This window comes from Cryptomeria japonica, unplaced genomic scaffold (assembly GCF_030272615.1).
Source record: "Cryptomeria japonica unplaced genomic scaffold, Sugi_1.0 HiC_scaffold_43, whole genome shotgun sequence".
NCBI lineage: Eukaryota > Viridiplantae > Streptophyta > Pinopsida > Cupressales > Cupressaceae > Cryptomeria > Cryptomeria japonica.
Genome location: NW_026728865.1, coordinates 122501 through 145000, shown reverse-complemented (window position 1 = coordinate 145000; position 22500 = coordinate 122501). Strand labels below are relative to the sequence as shown.

Sequence of the window (22500 nt, the reverse complement as noted above, 5' to 3'; positions counted from 1 at the left end):
AATCATCGTGCCACTCTTCGCAGAGAGGTGATAGACGCCAACGAGCCCGCGCATAGAAATCGAGGTGTAAAAAGGGCGTTGAAGGCAGGAAGCCTGGACGAAAGAGGCTACGAGGTCACCTCGAAGCGGTCTAAGAATCGGGCGCACTTGGGGCGACTACCAGTGCCAACCCCTTATCCCGCGGTGCGTCCGACACACAGAAATTTCCAAGGCGGCCAAGGAGCCTCCCCGCATAGCAATCGGGGTGTGAGGTTACGGATGCAGCATTGATAGCAATCGAGGTGTGAGGCGAAGGATGCAGAAGTGAGAGCCGAGGGATGTAGCAGAGATAGCAATCGGGGTGTGTGATGCAGAAGAGATAGCAATCGAGGTGTGCGGTGGGAAGGGCCCAGCAGCCAGAATGCATGAAGCGACGGATGAAGCAGTGATGACAACCGGGCTGTGAGGAGAGGAGGGATGCAGCCAAGAAAGCAATCAGGGCTCGAGGCAAGGGATGCATCAAGGATAGCAATCATGTTGTGAGGCGAGATTCCAAAGGCTAAACGTGAGAGGCTGCAGGGTCGACTCAGAGAGGTCTATGCATGTGAGAGGCTGAAAGCAAGGTCGACTCGGAGCGGTCTATGCATCGGGCGCGCTTGGGGCGACTACCAGTGCCAACCCCTTATCCCGCGACGCGTCCGACAAAGAGAACGTTCCAAGGCGGCAGAGGAGGTTACCAGCCGAAGGATGCAGTAGCAATAACAGGTATAGTTCCGCGGCGGCCGAGAAGACTCACTGCATAGGAATCGGGATGCGAGGCGAGGGATGCGGCGGGAAGGCCCCGACGGCTAAACGGAAGAGGCTGCAGGGCCGCCTCGGAATGGTCCAAGCATCGGATGCGATTGGGACGACTACCAGTGCCAACCCCTTATCCCGCGATGCGTCCGATACACAGATAGTTCCAAGGCGGCCGAGGAGCCTCACCGCATATCAATCGGGGTGCGAGGCGAGGGATGGGGCGGGAAGGCCCCAACGGCTAGACGGAAGAGGCTTCAGGGCCACCTCGGAATGGTCCAAGCATCGGACGCGCTTGGGGCGACTGCCAGTGCCAACCCCTTATCCCGCGATGCGTCCGATACACAGATGGTTCCAAGGCGGCCGAGGAGCCTCACCGCATAGCAATCGGGGGTGCGAGGCGAGGGATGGGGCGGGAAGGCCCCAACGGCTAGACGGAAGAGGCTTCAGGGCCGCCTAGGAATGGTCCAAGCATCGGACACGCTTGGGGCGACTACCAGTGACAGCCCCCTATCCCGCGATGCGTCCGATACGAAGATGGTTCCAAGGCGGCCGAGGAGCCTCACCGCATAGCAATCGGGGTGCGAGGTGGGGGATGCGGCGAGATGGCCCCAACGGCTAGACGGAAGAGGCCACAGGGCCGCGTCGGAATAGTCCAAGCATCGGACGCGCTTGGGGCGACTACCAGTGACAACCCCTTATCCCGCGATGCGTCCGATACGAAGATAGTTCCAAGGCGGCCGAGGAGCCTCACCGCATAGCAATCGGGGTGCGAGGTGGGGGATGCGGCGAGATGGCCCCAACGGCTAGACGGAAGAGGCTGCAGGGCCGCCTCGGAATAGTCCAAGCATCGGACGCGCTTGGGGCCACTACCAGTGACAACCCCTTATCCCGCGATGCGTCCGATACGAAGATAGTTCCAAGGCGGCCGAAGAGCCTCACCGCATAGCAATCGGGGTGCGAGGTGGGGGATGCGGCGAGATGGCCCCAACGGCTAGACGGAAGAGGCCACAGGGCCGCCTCGGAATAGTCCAAGCATCGGACGCGCTTGGGGCGACTACCAGTGACAACCCCTTATCCCGCGATGCGTCCGATACGAAGATAGTTCCCAGGCGGCCGAGGAGCCTCACCGCATAGCAATCGGGGTGCGAGGCGAGGGATGCGGCGAGATGGCCCCAAAGGCTAGACGGAAGAGGCTGCAGGGCTGCCTCGGAATAGTCCAAGCATCGGACGCGCTTGGGGCGACTACCACTGCCAACCCCTTATCCCGCGATGCGTCCGATACACAGATAGTTCCGAGGCGGCCGAGGAGGTGGGGGATGCAGCGAGATGGCCCCAACGGCTAGACGGAAGAGGCTGCAGGGCCGCCTCGGAATAGTCCAAGCATCGGACGCGCTTGGGGCGACTACCAGTGACAACCCCTTATCCCGCGATGCGTCCGATACACAGATAGTTCCGAGGCGGCCAAGGAGCCTCACCGCATAGCAATCGTGGTGCGAGGTGGGGGATGCGGCGAGATGGCCCCAACGGCTAGACGGAAGAGGCTGCAGGGCCGCCTCGGAATGGTCCAAGCATCGGATGCGCTTGGGGCGACTACCACTGCCAACCCCTTATCCCGCGATGCGTCCGATACACAGATAGTTCCAAGGCGGCCGAGGAGCCTCACAGCATAGCAATCAGGGTGCGAGGCGAGGGATGCGGCGAGAAAGCCCCAACGGCTAGAGGGAAGAGGCTTCAGGTCCGCCTCGGAATGGTCCAAGCATCGGACGCGCTTGGGGCGACTACCAGTGACAACCCCTTATCCCGCGACGCGTCCGATACACAGATAGTTCCAAGGCGGCCGAGGAGCCTCACCGCATAGCAATCGGGGTGCGAGGCGAGGGATGCGGCGAGAAGGACCCAACGGCTACACGGAAGAGGCTTCGGGGCCGCCTCGGAATGGTCCAAGCATCGGACGCGCTTGGGGCGACTACCAGTGACAACCCCTTATCCCGCGACGCGTCCGATACACAGATAGTTCCAAGGCGGCCGAGGAGCCTCACCGCATAGCAATCGGGGTGCGAGGCGAGGGATGCAGCGAGAAGGACCCAACGGCTACACGGAAGAGGCTTCGGGGCCGCCTCGGAATGGTCCAAGCATCGGACGCGCTTGGGGCGACTACCAGTGACAACCCCTTATCCCGCGACGCGTCCGATACACAGATAGTTCCAAGGCGGCCGAGGAGCCTCACCGCATAGCAATCGGGGTGCGAGGCGAGGGATGCGGCGAGAAGGACCCAACGGCTAGACGGAAGAGGCTTCGGGTCCGCCTCGGAATGGTCCAAGCATCGGACGCGCTTGGGGCGACTACCAGTGACAACCCCTTATCCCGCGACGCGTCCGATACACAGATAGTTCCAAGGCGGCCGAGGAGCCTCACCGCATAGCAATCGGGGTGCGAGGCGAGGGATGCGGCGAGAAGGACCCAACGGCTAGACGGAAGAGGCTTCGGGTCCGCCTCGGAATGGTCCAAGCATCGGACGCGCTTGGGGCGACTACCAGTGACAACCCCTTATCCCGCGACGCGTCCGATACACAGATAGTTCCAAGGCGGCCGAGGAGCCTCACCGCATAGCAATCGGGGTGCGAGGCGAGGGATGCGGCGAGAAGGACCCAACGGCTAGACGGAAGAGGCTTCGGGTCCGCCTCGGAATGGTCCAAGCATCGGACGCGCTTGGGGCGACTACCAGTGACAACCCCTTATCCCGCGACGCGTCCGATACACAGATAGTTCCGAGGCGGCCGAGGAGCCTCACCGCATAGCAATCGGGGTGCGAGGCGAAGGATGCGGCGAGAAGGACCCAACGGCTAGACGGAAGAGGCTTCGGGTCCGCCTCGGAATGGTCCAAGCATCGGACGCGCTTGGGGCGACTACCAGTGACAACCCCTTATCCCGCGACGCGTCCGATACACAGATAGTTCCAAGGCGGCCGAGGAGCCTCACCGCATAGCAATCGGGGTGCGAGGCGAGGGATGCGGCGAGAAGGACCCAACGGCTAGACGGAAGAGGCTTCAGGGCCGCCTCGGAATGGTCCAAGCATCGAACGCGCTTGGGGCGACTACCAGTGACAACCCCTTATCCCGCGACGCGTCCGATACACAGATAGTTCCGAGGCGGCCGAGGAGCCTCACCGCATAGCAATCGGGGTGCGAGGCGAGGGATGCGGCGAGAAGGACCCAACGGCTAGACGGAAGAGGCTTCAGGGCCGCCTCGGAATGGTCCAAGCATCGGACGCGCTTGGGGCGACTACCAGTGACAACCCCTTATCCCGCGACGCGTCCGATACACAGATAGTTCCGAGGCGGCCGAGGAGCCTCACCGCATAGCAATCGGGGTGCGAGGCGAGGGATGCGGCGAGAAGGACCCAACGGCTAGACGGAAGAGGCTTCAGGGCCGCCTCGGAATGGTCCAAGCATCGGACGCGCTTGGGGCGACTACCAATGACAACCCCTTATCCCGCGACGCGTCCGATACACAGATAGTTCCGAGGCGGCCGAGGAGCCTCACCGCATAGCAATCGGGGTGCGAGGCGAGGGATGCGGCGAGAAGGACCCAACGGCTAGACGGAAGAGGCTTCAGGGCCGCCTCGGAATGGTCCAAGCATCGGACGCGCTTGGGGCGACTACCAGTGACAACCCCTTATCCCGCGACGCGTCCGATACACAGATAGTTCCGAGGCGGCCGAGGAGCCTCACCGCATAGCAATCGGGGTGCAAGGCGAGGGATGCGGCGAGAAGGACCCAACGGCTAGACGGAAGAGGCTTCAGGGCCGCCTCGGAATGGTCCAAGCATCGGACGCGCTTGGGGCGACTACCAGTGACAACCCCTTATCCCGCGACGCGTCCGATACACAGATAGTTCCGAGGCGGCCGAGGAGCCTCACCGCATAGCAATCGGGGTGCGAGGCGAGGGATGCGGCGAGAAGGACCCAACGGCTAGACGGAAGAGGCTTCAGGGCCGCCTCGGAATGGTCCAAGCATCGGACGCGCTTGGGGCGACTACCGTTGCCAACCCCTTATCCCGCGATGCGTCTGATACACAGATAGTTCCGAGGCGGCCGAGGAGCCTCACCGCATAGCAATCGGGTTGCGAGGCAGATTATTGGGAAGGGAACCCCCTGGGATGCGGCTCAAGCAGTGCCCAAAGGGACTGGAATGCGGAATCACATCGAGAGACCCAAATGCTATACGAGGGCTCAAATCGAATTATCGATTTGGCCACGACATGGACGCATCGGAACGACTACCTTTGCCGAACCACTCGCAATTGCATCCATACCGAAACCAATAGACATTTCCGTTAGAGCCCTCGCATAGCATTCGGGAATCTCGCATGCCCCTCTAAATCGACCAATGCTGGCGCTCAATGAAAATCCGAGCGCTACCACCGTTCGAGCGCCAGCATTGGTCGAGTTAGAGGGGCACGGGGGAGAATGCTCCAGTCAACACCTCCCCTATATAAGTTATTTGTCCGATTCTCGCACAACCGTAGTCTGCCTCGTCGAATCAAACAACGGTCCCAGATTCCGACTTCCGTTCCGTAGAGACCCAAAAGCTAGATGGAGGCTCGCAAGAAAGAGAGTCGGCGCATAGCAATCGGGTTTCTCGAACGTTTAGGGACCGAGCTCACTTGCGGATAGGGCAAAATCCGCCAAGCAACCCAAAAGCTAGACGGGGGCTCGAATCGAATCGCCTAGGCGGCCACAACAACGACGTGTTGGATCGACTACCAGTGCCAAACCATTCAGCAAGACTAGTCTGTGTCGAGGCCGGATAGAGATTCTCAGAGAGCGCCCGCATAGCATTTAGGAGACCTGCCGCGTCCCTCACACTCGACAAATGGTGGTGCACGTTTATAAATCCGAGCGATCCCAACCCTTTCAAGCACCAACATCGGTCGAGATAGAGGGGCACGGAGGGGGCTGCGTGAGACAACACAGTCCCCTATATAAGTTATTTGTCCGATTCTCACACATCCGAAGAATGGTCATCAAATCGGACAACAGCCCAAACTTCCGACTTCCGTCCCAGAAAGCCCAAGAGCTATCTAAAACGTTCATGGCCGGAACTCGATCGCGGCTATACCAGTCCGCCAAGCAACCCAAAAGCTAGACTGGAGCTCTAGTCGAATCACCTCTGTGGCCATTGCAAGGACGTGTTGGAGCGACTACCATTGCCGAACCATTCCGCAGGTCGAGTCCATACCAAGGCCGCATAGAGATTCACGATGAGCTCCTGCATAGCAATCAGGAGACTTGCCGTGTCCATCACAATCGATAAATCCTGGTGCAAGATTTTTGCATCCGAGCGCTCCAACCAGTCGAGCACCAGCATCAATCGACATAAACGGGCACGGGGGGAGGATGCTCGAGAACACTACCTCCCCTATATAAGTTATTTGTCCGATTCTCAAGCAGCCGAAGTCTGGTCATCGAATCGGGTCAAAGACCACAACTTCCGACTTTACCCACAATGCAAGTCATCGAATCGAACATCGGCCCCCGAGTCGGACTCCATGCGTATGTCAGGTCATCGGACCCAAATTCCGCCTTCCTGCGCATGGCGGGCCATCAATATCAACTCGGTCATCGGACCCAAACTCCGCCTTTTTGCGTATGGCACGCCTTCAAATCGGTCATCGGACCCAAATTCCGCCTTCCTGTGCATGGCGGGCCATCAACATCAACTCGGTCATCGGACCCAAATTCCGCCTTTCTGCGCATGGCACGCCATCAACTCGGTCATCGGACCCAAATTCCGCCTTCCTGCGCATGGCAGGTCATCGGACACAAATTCAGACCTCGCCAATATGCCTACGTATCGAATCGGTCATCGGACCCAACTTCCGACTTCATCCATACTGTAGGGTCTTTGAGGTTGGCGCGGTGCGCTCAACCCAGGGAGTCGACCCATCGAAGCATACACCTCCCCTATATAAGCTATTTGTCCGATTCCCACACCTGTGTAGTTTGCACCTCTGACCAGGACATCGACCCCAACTTCCGAACTCGACTGCAACGACGGCACCAGCGCCTTGGTGCGCACCTTGCGACGCACAGTCCCAACATTCGCCTTCCTGCACATGGCAGGTCATCGGACCCAAATTCCGACCTCGCGAGTATGCCTACATATCGAATCGGTCATCGGACCCAACTTCCGACTTCATCCATACCGTAGGGTCTTTGAGGTTGGCGCGGTGCGCTCAACCCGGGGAGTCGACCCAACGAAGCATACACCTCCCCTATATAAGCTATTTGTCCGATTCCCACACCTGTGTAGTTTGCACCTCCGATCAAGACATCGACCCCAACTTCCGAACTCGCCTCCAACGACCGAACCAGCGCCTTGGTGCGCACCTTGCAACGCACAGTGCCAACATTCGCCTTCCTGCACGTGGCAGGTCATCGGACCCAAATTCCGACCTCGCGAGTATGCCTACATATCGAATCGGTCATCGGACCCAACTTCCGACTTCATCCATACCGTAGGGTCTTTGAGGTTGGCGCGGTGCGCTCAACCCGGGGAGTCGACCCAACGAAGCATACACCTCCCCTATATAAGCTATTTGTCCGATTCCCACACCTGTGTAGCTTGCACCTCCGATCAGGACATCGACCCCAACTTCCGAACTCGACTAAAAAGACCGCACCAGCGCCTTGGTGTGCACCTTGCAACGCACAGTGTCAACATTCGCCTTCCTGCACATGGCAGGTCATCGGACCCAAATTCCGACCTCATGAGCATACCTACTAATCGAATCGGTCATCGGACCCAACTTCCGACTTCATCCATACCGTAGGGTCTTTGAGGTTGGCGCGGTGCGCTCAACCTGGGGAGTCGACCCATCGAAGCATACACCTCCCCTATATAAGCTATTTGTCCGATTCCGACACCTGTGTAGTTTGCACCTCCGCTCAGGACATCGACCCCAACTTCCGAACTCGCCTGCAACGACCGAACCAGCGCCTTGGTGCGCACCAAAAGTGCGCACTTTTGGAGGGCACTTTTGTGCGCTCCAAAGGTGCGCACTTTTGGAGGGCACTTTTCTGCGCTCCAAAGGTGCGCACTTTTGGAGGGCACTTTTTGGAGGGCACTTTTCTGCGCTCCAAAGGTGCGCACTTTTGGAGGGCACTTTTTGGAGGGCACTTTTCTGCGCTCCAAAGGTGCGCACTTTTGGAGGGCACTTTTTGGAGGGCACTTTTCTGCGCTCCAAAGGTGCGCACTTTTGGAGGGCACTTTTTGGAGGGCACTTTTCTGCGCTCCAAAGGTGCGCACTTTTGGAGGGCACTTTTTGGAGGGCACTTTTCTGCGCTCCAAAGGTGCGCACTTTTGGAGGGCACTTTTTGGAGGGCACTTTTCTGCGCTCCAAAGGTGCGCACTTTTGGAGGGCACTTTTTGGAGGGCACTTTTCTGCGCTCCAAAGGTGCGCACTTTTGGAGGGCACTTTTGTGCACTCCAAAGGTGCGCACTTTTGGAGGGCACTTTTCCTGTGCTCCAAAGGTGCACACCTAGGTGAGCACCTTCGACCACACCTTGTAGCACACCAAACTCTGACTTTCGACTTCATCCGCAATGCAGGGTCTTTGAGGTTGGCGCAATGCGCACAACCAGGGGAGTCGACCCATCAAACCCAACACCTCCCCTATATAAGCTATTTGTCTGATTCTCATACATGCGTAGCCTGCAGGAGCAATTAGGACATCGACCCCAACTTTCGGCTTCTAAACGAAAACAAGGTCTTTGAGGTTGGTGTAATGCGAACAACTAGGGGAGTCAACCCATCAAACCCAACACCTCCCCTATATAAGCTATTTGTCTGATTCTCATACATGTGTAGTCTACAGGAGCAATTAGGACATCGACCCCAACTTTTGACTTCTTAACGAAAACAAGGTCTTTGAGGTTGACGTAATGCGCACAACCAGGGGAGTCGACCCATCAAACCCAACACCTCCCCTATATAAGCTATTTGTCCGATTCTCATACATGTGTAGCCTGCAGGAGCCATTAGGACATTGACCCCAACTTTTGACTTCTTAACGAAAACAAGGTCTTTGAGGTTGGCGTAATGCGCACAACCAAGGGAGTTGACCCATCAAACCCAACACCTCCCCTATATAAGCTATTTGTCTGATTCTCATACATGTGTAGCCTGCAACAACGATTAGGACATCCACCCCAACTTCTGAATTCGTCTGCGTTGACCGCACCAAAGGTGCACGCCTTGGTGCTCACCAAAATCCGACTTCCGACTTCTTCTGCTATGCGGGGTCTTTGAGGTTGGCGCAGTGCGCACAACCAGGGGAGTCAACCCACCGAATGCAACACCTCCCCTATATAAGCTATTTGTCTGATTCTCATACATGCGTAGACTGCAGCAATGATTAGGACATCCACCCCAACTTTTGACTTCTTAAACAAGACAGGGTCTTTGAAGTTGGTGCAGTGCACACAACCAGGGGAGTCGACCCATCAAACGCAACACCTCCCCTATATAAAGCTATTTGTCCGATTCTCATACGTGTAGTCTGCAGCAGCGATTAGGACATCGACCCCAACTTCCGAATTCGTTTGCATTGACCGCACCAAAGGTGCACGCCTTGGTGTGCACCCTGGAGTGCACTTTGGTGCTCACCTCGGTGCACACTTTGGTGTGCACCTCGGTGTGCACCAAAGGTGCGCACCTTGGAGCGCACCAAAGGTGTACACTTTGGAGCGCACCACATAGGGTCTTTGAGAGGTTGGCGCAGTGCGCACACCAAGGTGGGTGTTGAGGTGCGTGCCGAGGTGGGTGGGTGCTAGGGTGCGCTCCATGGTGGGTGCCAGGGTGGGTGCGTGCTAGGGTGGATTCCAAAGAGGGTCATAGGGTGGGTGCCAAGGTGGGTTGGTGATATAGTGGGTTCAAAGGTGGGTACTAGGGTGGGTTCCAAGGTGGGTCACAAGTTGGGTGCCAGGATGCGTGGGTGTTAGGTTGGGTGCCAAGGTGGGCTCCTGCGTGGGTGGGTGCTAGGGTGGGTTTCAAGGTGGACGCGAGGGCGGGTGCCAAGGTGGGTAACAAGTTGGGTGTTAGGATGGGTGAGTGCTAGAGTGGGTGCCAAGGTGGGTGGGTGCTAAGGTGGATGCCAAGGTGGTTCACAGGGTGGGTGGGTTCTAGGGTGAGTTCCAAGGTGGGTCACAGGTTCAGTGCTAGGGTGGGTGTCAAGGCGGGTGTCGAGGTGCCTGGGTGCTAGGGTGTGGATGCCAATGTGGGTCATAGGGTGGGTACTAGGGTGGGCTGCAATGTGGGTGCCAAGGTGGGTAACATGCTCGGTGGGTTCTAAATTGGGTGCCAGGGTGGGTGTGCACCCACCTTGCCCGAGGTGGGTGCCAAGGTGCCAGTGTGGGTGGGTGCTAAGGTGGATGCCAAGGTGGGTGAGAAGGTGGGTGATAGGTTGAGTGGTAGGATGGGTGGGTGCCAAGATGGGTCACAGGGTGGGTGCAAGGGTGGGTAGGTGCTAGGGTTGGTGTCAGGGTGGGTGGGTGCTAGGTTGGGTTCCAAGGTGGGTGCGAGGGTGAGTGTCAAGGTGGGTCACAGGTTAGGTGCTAGGATGGGTGAGTGCTAGGGTGCAAAGGTGCCAGGGTGGGTGCTAGGATGGGTCGATGCTAGGGTGAGTGGCAAGGTGGGTCCACAAGTGTCAAGGTGGGTGCCGAGGTGGGTGCCAAGTCGGCGACTGCTATGGTGGATGCCAAGGTGGGTCACGGGGTGGGTGCCAAGTTGCTAGGTTGGGTTCCAAGGTGGGTGCCAACGTGGGTGCTAGGGTGCGTGGGTTAAAGGGTGTGTCACAACGTGGGTGCCAGGATGGGTGCGCACCCACACTGGCCAAGACGGGTGCGGGTGCAAGGTTGGGTTCCAAGCCCGGTCACAGGCTGGGTGCTAGGATGGGTGGGTGCCAAGGTGGGCACCAGGGTGGGTGCACCCACCCTGGCCAAGGTGGGTCACGGGGTGGGTCCTAGGGTGGGTAACGGGGTGGGTACTAAGGTGCGTGCCAAGGTGGGTCATAGGGTGGGTGCCAAGGTGGGCACCAGGGTGGGTGTGCACCAACCCTAGCCAGGGTAGGTCACGGGGTGGTTGTCGGGGTGGGCGTCAAGGAGCCAAGGTGGGTGGCAAGTAGCCAAGTTGCGTGCCAAGGTGGGTGTCGGGGTGGGTGCCAAGGATCCAAGGTGGGTGCCAAGGAACCAAGGTGGGTGTCTGGGTGGGTGCCGAGGTGGGAGCCAGGGTGGGTCCCAAGGTGAGTGCAAAGGTGGGTGCCAGGGTCAAGGTGAGTGCCAATGTGGGTTCCAAGGTGCCAGGGTCAGGGTGAGTGCCAATGTGGGTTCAAAGGTGCTAAGTTGGGTGCGAGGTTGGGTGCGAGGGTGGGTGGGTGCCAAGGTGTGCTAGGTGGAAGCCCGGGTGGGTCGGCATCCCATGGGTGTCGAGTTGGGTGCCTGATGGGTGCTTCTTGTCAAGTTTTAGTCGTCGGGACTCATTTCGAGCCTTAGAGGTCGTTTCTTGTCCGGTTGCCCTGTCTTCGACCTGGGAACCCAATTTTGGTCCTCGGGTCCCATTTTTTTTTGTCTCGCATCCCACTTTTGGCCTGTGGCCTTTTCGGGGTCGATTCTCGTTTTGGGCATCAGAGCATGTTTCTTCTCCTAAAACCCAATATTTGTTTATTAAGTCTCGGAACACATTTTTGTTCTCGTGGACCCATCATGGGTCTTGGAACGCATTTGTGGTCCTTGGGTCCCATTTTGCATCCCGAAACTTGTGTTTTGGTGCTTGATCCCTATTTTGGGTGCCCACCTTGCACCAAGTGCGCACCCGGGGCAAACCGAGCGCCTTGGTGCACCGGGGCAAGATCGAGCGTGCACCCGAGGCGCCCCGAACATGCACCAAGGTGCACTCGGCCCACATGTGAGCGCAGGTCGTTGCGCCCGAGGTGGTGTGTGGGCACCGCGTTGCAGACGGGACACTGCACGCACACGACGCCCCCTCCAGGTGCACGCACGTAGGCCGGGCCGGGTGCACACCCGACGCCCTAGCAAGGTGCGCGCACCCGGGCAGGGCTCACACTTGGCGAACGGGGCGCACTTCGCGAGGGAGGGTGTGCACCTCGACGGGGGTGGGTGGCCGGGGTGGATTCGCACGTGGGTCGCGGTTTGCTAAGTACACACTGCGACAAGCTCATAACGGGTGCGATCATACCAGCATTAGTGCACCGGATCCCATCAGAACTCCGCAGTTAAGCGCGCTTGGGCCGGAGTAGTACTGGGATGGGTGACCTCCCGGGAAGTCCCGGTGTTGCACCCTTTTTTAGTTTTTCGCCGGGCGTCGCAATGCTATTTGAATAAACCTTTTGCCCGTTTGCGTTCTCGTCGGGGCCGGGCCGGGCCGGGGTGCGCTGCCCGCACTACCGCGCGCGCGGGGGCGACACCGAGCGCGCACCCGAGGCGCCCCGAGCACACAGGCCACGGTGCAACCCGGGCGTTGTGCGCGCACCCCGGTGCGCCCGAGGTGCTGCGCGCGCACCCAGGTGAAATCGGTGTGCACCTCGGCCAGTGCGCGCTCGGTCGAGTCGCGCACGTTGGCCAAGGTGCACGGTGATGTTTCTTACTCTAAGGTTCCGCACCAGACGCCCGGGACAGGTGAGCGAAGCTGGGCGGGGCCGGGTGCGCGGCCGGGGCAGGTGCACGCAGCTGGAGAGAGCTTTGGAGCACACTTCGGAGCGCACCAATGATGCGCTCCATTCAAAAGTTTCCTGAAAAGGCAAAAAAAGTTGAGATTATAGAATTTCCCACTTGAGAGATTGTAAAAAAAAAAAATTTAAAATGAAGGAAACGCGGGTGCCAAGGTGTGCGCAGCCCAGCCAAGGTGTGCGCACCAAGGCGCCCACCCTGGCGAAGGTGCACGCAAGGTGCGCACCCGAGGCAAACCGGACAATTAACCCAACTTTCGACTTCGCGCGCACCTTGGAGCGCACTTCGGAGCGCTCCTTGGTGCGCACCAATCTTGGGCACCTCGGAGTGCACCATGGCGCCCACCAAGGTGCGCACCCGGGGCAAACCGAGCTCCGACTTCGTGCGCACCTTGGAGCGCACGAAAGGTGCGCACCATGGCGCCCACCAAGGTGCGCAGCCCAGCCAAGGCGTGCGCATCAAGGTGCGCACCCTGGCGAAGGTGCGCACCCGGGGCAAACCGAGCTCCGACTTCGTGCGCACCTTGGAGCGCACAAAAGGTGCGCAACCCAGCCAAGGTGTGCGCACCCCGGTCAAACCGAGCTCCGAATCGTGCGCACCAGAGGTGCACGCCATCGTGCGCACCTTGGAGCACACTTCGGAGCCCTCCTTGGTGCGCGCCGATGTTGCGCACCTCGGAGCGCACCCGGGGAAAACAATGCAATTAACCCGACTTTCGACTTCGTGGGCACCTCGGAGCGCTCTCGGGTTCGCACCTCGGAGCACACCGAGGTGCGCACCTTTGATGCGCTGCCTTCACCAATTTCCAGAAAAGGCAAGAAAACATTGAGAAGGTGTGCGCACCGAGGTGCCCACCCTGGCGAAGGTGCACGCGAGGTGCGCACCCGGGGCAAACCGGGCTCCGACTTCGTGCACGCCGCACCTTGGAGCACACTTCGGAGCGCTCCTTGGTGCGCACCAGGGCGCGCAACCCAGCCGAGGTGCCCACCCCGGCGAAGGTGCACGCGAGGTGCGCACCCGGGGCAAACCGGGCTCCGACTTCGTGCACGCCATGGTGCCCACCGCGGCGAAGGTGCACGTGAGGTGCGCACCCGGGGCAAACCGGGCTCCGACTTCGTGCACGCCGCACCTTGGAGCACACTTCGGAGCGCTCCTTGGTGCGCACCATGGTGCCCACCAGGGCGCGCAACCCCGCCGAAGGTGCACGCGAGGTGCGCACCCGGGGCAAACCGGGCTCCGACTTCGTGCACGCCGCACCTTGGAGCACACTTCGGAGCGCTCCTTGGTGCGCACCATGGTGCCCACCAGGGCGCGCAACCCCGCCGAAGGTGCACGCGAGGTGCGCACCCGGGGCAAACCGGGCTCCGACTTCGTGCACGCCATGGTGCGCACCGCGGCGAAGGTGCGCACCCGGGGCAAACCGGGCTCCGACTTCGTGCACGCCGCACCTTGGAGCACACTTCGGAGCGCTCCTTGGTGCGCACCAGGGCGCGCAACCCAGCCGAGGTGCCCACCCCGGCGAAGGTGCACGCGAGGTGCGTACCCGGGGCAAACCGGGCTCCGACTTCGTGCACGCCGCACCTTGGAGCACACTTCGGAGCGCTCCTTGGTGCGCACCATGGTGCCCACCAGGCCGCGCAACCCAGCCAAGGTGTGCGCACCAAGGTGCACGCGAGGTGCGCACCCGGGGCAAACCGGGGTCCGACTTCGTGCACGCCGCACCTTGGAGCACACATCGGGGCGCTCCCGGGTTCGCACCGGCGTTGCGCACCGTGGTGGGCACCTCGGAGCACACCAAGGTGGGCAGCGAGGTGCGCACCTTTGATGCGATGCCTTCACTAATTTCCATAAAAGGCAAAAAAAAAACGAGATTTTAAAATTTCCGTTTTGAAAGATAGTGAGAAAAAGGGAATGCTGGTGCCATCTTGAGCCCGCCCTGGTGCGCAGCCCAGCCAAGGTGTGCGCACCAAGGTGCCCACCCTGGCGAAGGTGCGCGCCCGGGCAATTAACCCAACTTCCAACTTCGCGCGCGCCAGGGTGGGAGCGCACCCAACAACCGGGCCTGGGAAGAGCCAATGCGAGAAACCCCACCAAACGCTCTGACAAAAAAAGAGGGGGCGCTCCAGTAACCCCGCTTCGGAGCGCACCCTGGGCAAACCCAGCCAAGGTGCCCACCCCGGCCAAGGTGCAGGCGAGGTGCGCACCCGGGGCAAACCGGGCTCCGACAACGTGCACGCCGCACCTTGGAGCACACTTCGTAGCGCTCCCGGGTGCGCACCTCAGAGCACACCAAGGTGGGCAGCGAGGTGCGCACCTTTGATGCGCTGCCTTCACTAATTTCCAGAAAAGGCAAAAAAAAAAGGAGATTTTAAAATTTCCGTTTTGAAAGATAGTGAAAAAAACGGAACGCGCGTGCCATCTTGAGCCCGCCCTGGTGCGCAGCCCAGGTAAGGTGCCCACCCTGGCAAAGGTGCGCACCCGGGCAATTAACCCTACTTCCGACTTCGTGCGCGCCAGGGTGGCAACCGGGCCTCGGAAGAGCCAATGCGAGAAACCCCACCAAACGCTCCGACAAAAAAAGAGGCGGCGCTCCAATAACCCCGCTTCGGAGCGCAGCCGGGGCAAACCCAGCCAAGGTGCCCACCCCGACGAAGGTGCACGCGAGGTGCGCACCCGGGGCAAACCGGGCTCCGACAACGTGCACGCAGCACCTTGGAGCACACTTCGAAGCACTCCCGGGTGCCCACCGGCGTTGCGCACCGTGGTGGGCAGCGAGGTGCGCACCTTTGATGCGCTGCCTTCACTAATTTCCAGAAAAAGGCAAAAAAAAATGAGATTTTAAAATTTCCGTTTTGAAAGATAGTGAAAAAAAAGGAACGCGGGTGCCATCTTGAGCCCGCCCTGGTGCGCAGCCCAGGCAAGGCATGCGCACCAAGGTGCCCACCCGAGGTGCACACCCGGGGCAAACCGGGCTCCGACTTCGTGCAGGCCGCACCTTGGAGCACACTTCGGAGCGCTCCTTGGTGCGCACCATGGTGCCCACCAGGGCGCGCAACCCAGCCAAGGTCTGCACACCAAGGTGCCCACCCCGGCGAAGGTGCACGCGAGGTGCGCACCCGGGGCAAACCGGGCTCCGACTTCGTGCACGCCATGGTGCCCACCGCGGCGAAGGTGCACGCGAGGTGCGCACCCGGGGCAAACCGGGCTCCGACTTCGTGCACGCCGCACCTTGGAGCACACTTCGGAGCGCTCCTTGGTGCGCACCATGGTGCCCACCAGGGCGCGCAACCCAGCCAAGGTGTGCGCACCAAGGTGCACGCGAGGTGCGCACCCGGGGCAAACCGGGGTCCGACTTCGTGCACGCCGCACCTTGGAGCACACATCGGAGCGCTCCCAGGTTCGCACCAGCGTTGCGCACCTTTGATGCGCTGCCTTCACTAATTTCCAGAAAAGGCAAAAAAAAACGATATTTTAAAATTTCCGTTCTGAAAGATAGTGAAAAAAACGGAACGCGGGTGCCATCTTGAGCCCTTCCTGGTGCGCAGCCCAGGCAAGTTGTGCGCACCAAGGTGCCCACCCTGGCGGAGGTGCGCGCCCGGGGCAAACCGGGCTCCGACTTCGTGCACTGCATGGTGCCCACCAAGGCGCGCAACCCAGCCAAGGTGCCCACCGCAGCGAAGGTGCACGCGAGGTGCACACCCGGGGCAAACCGGGCTCCGACTTCGTGCACGCCGCACCTTGGAGCACACTTCAGAGCGCTCCTTGGTGCGCACCAGGGCGCGCAACCCAGCCGAGGTGCCCACCCCGGCGAAGGTGCACGCGAGGTGCGCACCCGGGGCAAACCGGGCTCCGACTTCGTGCACGCCATGGTGCCCACCGCGGCGAAGGTGCGCACCCGGGGCAAACCGGGCTCCGACTTCGTGCACGCCGCACCTTGGAGCACACTTCGGAGCGCTCCTTGGTGCGCACCATGGTGCCCACCAGGCCGCGCAACCCAGCCAAGGTGTGCGCACCAAGGTGCACGCGAGGTGCGCACCCGGGGCAAACCGGGGTCCGACTTCGTGCACGCCGCACCTTGGAGCACACATCGGGGCGCTCCCGGGTTCGCACCGGCGTTGCGCACCGTGGTGGGCACCTCGGAGCACACCAAGGTGGGCAGCGAGGTGCGCACCTTTGATGCGATGCCTTCACTAATTTCCATAAAAGGCAAAAAAAAAATGAGATTTTAAAATTTCCGTTTTGAAAGATAGTGAGAAAAAGGGAATGCTGGTGCCATCTTGAGCCCGCCCTGGTGCGCAGCCCAGCCAAGGTTTGCGCACCAAGGTGCCCACCCTGGCGAAGGTGCGCGCCCGGGCAATTAACCCAACTTCCAACTTCGCGCGCGCCAGGGTGGGAGCGCACCCAACAACCGGGCCTGGGAAGAGCCAATGCGAGAAACCCCACCAAACTCTCTGACAAAAAAAGAGGGGGCGCTCCAGTAACCCCGCTTCGGAGCGCACCCTGGGCAAACCCAGCCAAGGTGCCCACCCCGGCCAAGGTGCAGGCGAGGTGCGCACCCGGGGCAAACCGGGCTCCGACAACGTGCACGCCGCACCTTGGAGCACACTTCGTAGCGCTCCCGGGTGCGCACCTCAGAGCACACCAAGGTGGGCAGCGAGGTGCGCACCTTTGATGCGCTGCCTTCACTAATTTCCAGAAAAGGCAAAAAAAAAAGGAGATTTTAAAATTTCCGTTTTGAAAGATAGTGAAAAAAACGGAACGCGCGTGCCATCTTGAGCCCGCCCTGGTGCGCAGCCCAGGTAAGGTGCCACCCTGGCAAAGGTGCGCACCCGGGCAATTAACCCTACTTCCGACTTCGTGCGCGCCAGGGTGGCAACCGGGCCTCGGAAGAGCCAATGCGAGAAACCCCACCAAACGCTCCGACAAAAAAAGAGGCGGCGCTCCAATAACCCCGCTTCGGAGCGCAGCCGGGGCAAACCAAGCCAAGGTGCCCACCCCGACGAAGGTGCACGCGAGGTGCGCACCCGGGGCAAACCGGGCTCCGACAACGTGCACGCAGCACCTTGGAGCACACTTCGAAGCACTCCCGGGTGCCCACCGGCGTTGCGCACCGTGGTGGGCAGCGAGGTGCGCACCTTTGATGCGCTGCCTTCACTAATTTCCAGAAAAAGGCAAAAAAAAATGAGATTTTAAAATTTCCGTTTTGAAAGATAGTGAAAAAAAAGGAACGCGGGTGCCATCTTGAGCCCGCCCTGGTGCGCAGCCCAGGCAAGGCATGCGCACCAAGGTGCCCACCCGAGGTGCACACCCGGGGCAAACCGGGCTCCGACTTCGTGCAGGCCGCACCTTGGAGCACACTTCGGAGCGCTCCTTGGTGCGCACCATGGTGCCCACCAGGGCGCACCCGGGGCAAACCGGGCTCCGACTTCGTGCACGCCGCACCTTGGAGCACACATCGGAGCGCTCCCAGGTTCGCACCAGCGTTGCGCACCTTTGATGCGCTGCCTTCACTAATTTCCAGAAAAGGCAAAAAAAAACGATATTTTAAAATTTCCGTTCTGAAAGATAGTGAAAAAAACGGAACGCGGGTGCCATCTTGAGCCCTTCCTGGTGCGCAGCCCAGGCAAGTTGTGCGCACCAAGGTGCCCACCCTGGCGGAGGTGCGCGCCCGGGGCAAACCGGGCTCCGACTTCGTGCACTGCATGGTGCCCACCAAGGCGCGCAACCCAGCCAAGGTGCCCACCGCAGCGAAGGTGCACGCGAGGTGCGCACCCGAGGTGCACACCCGGGGCAAACCGGGCTCCGACTTCGTGCACGCCGCACCTTGGAGCACACTTCAGAGCGCTCCTTGGTACGCACCAGGGCGCGCAACCCAGCCAAGGTGCTCACCCCGGCGAAGGTGCACGCGAGGTGCGCACCCGGGGCAAACCGGGCTCGGACTTCGTGCACGCCGCACCTTGGAGCACACATCGGAGCGCTCCCGGGTTCGCACCAGCATTGCGCACCTTTGATGCGCTGCCTTCACTAATTTCCAGAAAAGGCAAAAAAAAGAAAAAAATGAGATTTTAAAATTTCCGTTTTGAAAGATAGTGAAAAAAACGGAACGCGGGTGCCATCTTGAGCCCGCCCTGGTGTGCAGCCCAGGCAAGTTGTGCGCACCAAGGCACCCACCCTGGCCAAGGTGGGTCACGGGGTGGGTCCTAGGGTGGGTAACGGGGTGGGTACTAAGGTGCGTGCCAAGGTGGGTCATAGGGTGGGTGCCAAGGTGGGCACCAGGGTGGGTGTGCACCAACCCTAGCCAGGGTAGGTCACGGGGTGGTTGTCGGGGTGGGCGTCAAGGAGCCAAGGTGGGTGGCAAGTAGCCAAGTTGCGTGCCAAGGTGGGTGTCGGGGTGGGTGCCAAGGATCCAAGGTGGGTGCCAAGGAACCAAGGTGGGTGTCTGGGTGGGTGCCGAGGTGGGAGCCAGGGTGGGTCCCAAGGTGAGTGCAAAGGTGGGTGCCAGGGTCAAGGTGAGTGCCAATGTGGGTTCCAAGGTGCCAGGGTCAGGGTGAGTGCCAATGTGGGTTCAAAGGTGCTAAGTTGGGTGCGAGGTTGGGTGCGAGGGTGGGTGGGTGCCAAGGTGTGCTAGGTGGAAGCCCGGGTGGGTCGGCATCCCATGGGTGTCGAGTTGGGTGCCTGATGGGTGCTTCTTGTCAAGTTTTAGTCGTCGGGACTCATTTCGAGCCTTAGAGGTCGTTTCTTGTCCGGTTGCCCTGTCTTCGACCTGGGAACCCAATTTTGGTCCTCGGGTCCCATTTTTTTTTGTCTCGCATCCCACTTTTGGCCTGTGGCCTTTTCGGGGTCGATTCTCGTTTTGGGCATCAGAGCATGTTTCTTCTCCTAAAACCCAATATTTGTTTATTAAGTCTCGGAACACATTTTTGTTCTCGTGGACCCATCATGGGTCTTGGAACGCATTTGTGGTCCTTGGGTCCCATTTTGCATCCCGAAACTTGTGTTTTGGTGCTTGATCCCTATTTTGGGTGCCCACCTTGCACCAAGTGCGCACCCGGGGCAAACCGAGCGCCTTGGTGCACCGGGGCAAGATCGAGCGTGCACCCGAGGCGCCCCGAACATGCACCAAGGTGCACTCGGCCCACATGTGAGCGCAGGTCGTTGCGCCCGAGGTGGTGTGTGGGCACCGCGTTGCAGACGGGACACTGCACGCACACGACGCCCCCTCCAGGTGCACGCACGTAGGCCGGGCCGGGTGCACACCCGACGCCCTAGCAAGGTGCGCGCACCCGGGCAGGGCTCACACTTGGCGAACGGGGCGCACTTCGCGAGGGAGGGTGTGCACCTCGACGGGGGTGGGTGGCCGGGGTGGATTCGCACGTGGGTCGCGGTTTGCTAAGTACACACTGCGACAAGCTCATAACGGGTGCGATCATACCAGCGTTAGTGCACCGGATCCCATCAGAACTCCGCAGTTAAGCGCGCTTGGGCCGGAGTAGTACTGGGATGGGTGACCTCCCGGGAAGTCCCGGTGTTGCACCCTTTTTTAGTTTTTCGCCGGGCGTCGCAATGCTATTTGAATAAACCTTTTGCCCGTTTGCGTTCTCGTCGGGGCCGGGCCGGGCCGGGGTGCGCTGCCCGCACTACCGCGCGCGCGGGGGCGACACCGAGCGCGCACCCGAGGCGCCCCGAGCACACAGGCCACGGTGCAACCCGGGCGTTGTGCGCGCACCCCGGTGCGCCCGAGGTGCTGCGCGCGCACCCAGGTGAAATCGGTGTGCACCTCGGCCAGTGCGCGCTCGGTCGAGTCGCGCACGTTGGCCAAGGTGCACGGTGATGTTTCTTACTCTAAGGTTCCGCACCAGACGCCCGGGACAGGTGAGCGAAGCTGGGCGGGGCCGGGTGCGCGGCCGGGGCAGGTGCACGCAGCTGGAGAGAGCTTTGGAGCACACTTCGGAGCGCACCAATGATGCGCTCCATTCAAAAGTTTCCTGAAAAGGCAAAAAAAGTTGAGATTATAGAATTTCCCACTTGAGAGATTGTAAAAAAAAAAAATTTAAAATGAAGGAAACGCGGGTGCCAAGGTGTGCGCAGCCCAGCCAAGGTGTGCGCACCAAGGCGCCCACCCTGGCGAAGGTGCACGCAAGGTGCGCACCCGAGGCAAACCGGACAATTAACCCAACTTTCGACTTCGCGCGCACCTTGGAGCGCACTTCGGAGCGCTCCTTGGTGCGCACCAATCTTGGGCACCTCGGAGTGCACCATGGCGCCCACCAAGGTGCGCACCCGGGGCAAACCGAGCTCCGACTTCGTGCGCACCTTGGAGCGCACGAAAGGTGCGCACCATGGCGCCCACCAAGGTGCGCAGCCCAGCCAAGGCGTGCGCATCAAGGTGCGCACCCTGGCGAAGGTGCGCACCCGGGGCAAACCGAGCTCCGACTTCGTGCGCACCTTGGAGCGCACAAAAGGTGCGCAACCCAGCCAAGGTGTGCGCACCCCGGTCAAACCGAGCTCCGAATCGTGCGCACCAGAGGTGCACGCCATCGTGCGCACCTTGGAGCACACTTCGGAGCCCTCCTTGGTGCGCGCCGATGTTGCGCACCTCGGAGCGCACCCGGGGAAAACAATGCAATTAACCCGACTTTCGACTTCGTGGGCACCTCGGAGCGCTCTCGGGTTCGCACCTCGGAGCACACCGAGGTGCGCACCTTTGATGCGCTGCCTTCACCAATTTCCAGAAAAGGCAAGAAAACATTGAGAAGGTGTGCGCACCGAGGTGCCCACCCTGGCGAAGGTGCACGCGAGGTGCGCACCCGGGGCAAACCGGGCTCCGACTTCGTGCACGCCGCACCTTGGAGCACACTTCAGAGCGCTCCTTGGTGCGCACCAGGGCGCGCAACCCAGCCGAGGTGCCCACCCCGGCGAAGGTGCACGCGAGGTGCGCACCCGGGGCAAACCGGGCTCCGACTTCGTGCACGCCATGGTGCCCACCGCGGCGAAGGTGCACGCGAGGTGCGCACCCGGGGCAAACCGGGCTCCGACTTCGTGCACGCCGCACCTTGGAGCACACTTCGGAGCGCTCCTTGGTGCGCACCATGGTGCCCACCAGGGCGCGCAACCCCGCCGAAGGTGCACGCAAGGTGCGCACCCGGGGCAAACCGGGCTCCGACTTCGTGCACGCCGCACCTTGGAGCACACTTCGGAGCGCTCCTTGGTGCGCACCATGGTGCCCACCAGGGCGCGCAACCCCGCCGAAGGTGCACGCGAGGTGCGCACCCGGGGCAAACCGGGCTCCGACTTCGTGCACGCCATGGTGCGCACCGCGGCGAAGGTGCGCACCCGGGGCAAACCGGGCTCCGACTTCGTGCACGCCGCACCTTGGAGCACACTTCGGAGCGCTCCTTGGTGCGCACCAGGGCGCGCAACCCAGCCGAGGTGCCCACCCCGGCGAAGGTGCACGCGAGGTGCGTACCCGGGGCAAACCGGGCTCCGACTTCGTGCACGCCGCACCTTGGAGCACACTTCGGAGCGCTCCTTGGTGCGCACCATGGTGCCCACCAGGCCGCGCAACCCAGCCAAGGTGTGCGCACCAAGGTGCACGCGAGGTGCGCACCCGGGGCAAACCGGGGTCCGACTTCGTGCACGCCGCACCTTGGAGCACACATCGGGGCGCTCCCGGGTTCGCACCGGCGTTGCGCACCGTGGTGGGCACCTCGGAGCACACCAAGGTGGGCAGCGAGGTGCGCACCTTTGATGCGATGCCTTCACTAATTTCCATAAAAGGCAAAAAAAAAACGAGATTTTAAAATTTCCGTTTTGAAAGATAGTGAGAAAAAGGGAATGCTGGTGCCATCTTGAGCCCGCCCTGGTGCGCAGCCCAGCCAAGGTGTGCGCACCAAGGTGCCCACCCTGGCGAAGGTGCGCGCCCGGGCAATTAACCCAACTTCCAACTTCGCGCGCGCCAGGGTGGGAGCGCACCCAA

General features: G+C 60.8%; 2 non-coding genes across 2 annotated transcripts; both read left to right on the top strand.

Moving 5' to 3' along the window:
- Nucleotides 1-12019: 12019 nt before the first annotated feature.
- On the top strand, nt 12020-12138 carry LOC131862489 (5S ribosomal RNA). Its single transcript, XR_009361503.1, has one exon. It is a non-coding gene; the product is annotated as a 5S ribosomal RNA (ribosomal RNA).
- Nucleotides 12139-19942: 7804 nt separating this feature from the next.
- LOC131862417 (5S ribosomal RNA) lies at nt 19943-20061 on the top strand. The gene has a single exon (XR_009361433.1). It is a non-coding gene; the product is annotated as a 5S ribosomal RNA (ribosomal RNA).
- Nucleotides 20062-22500: the final 2439 nt, after the last annotated feature.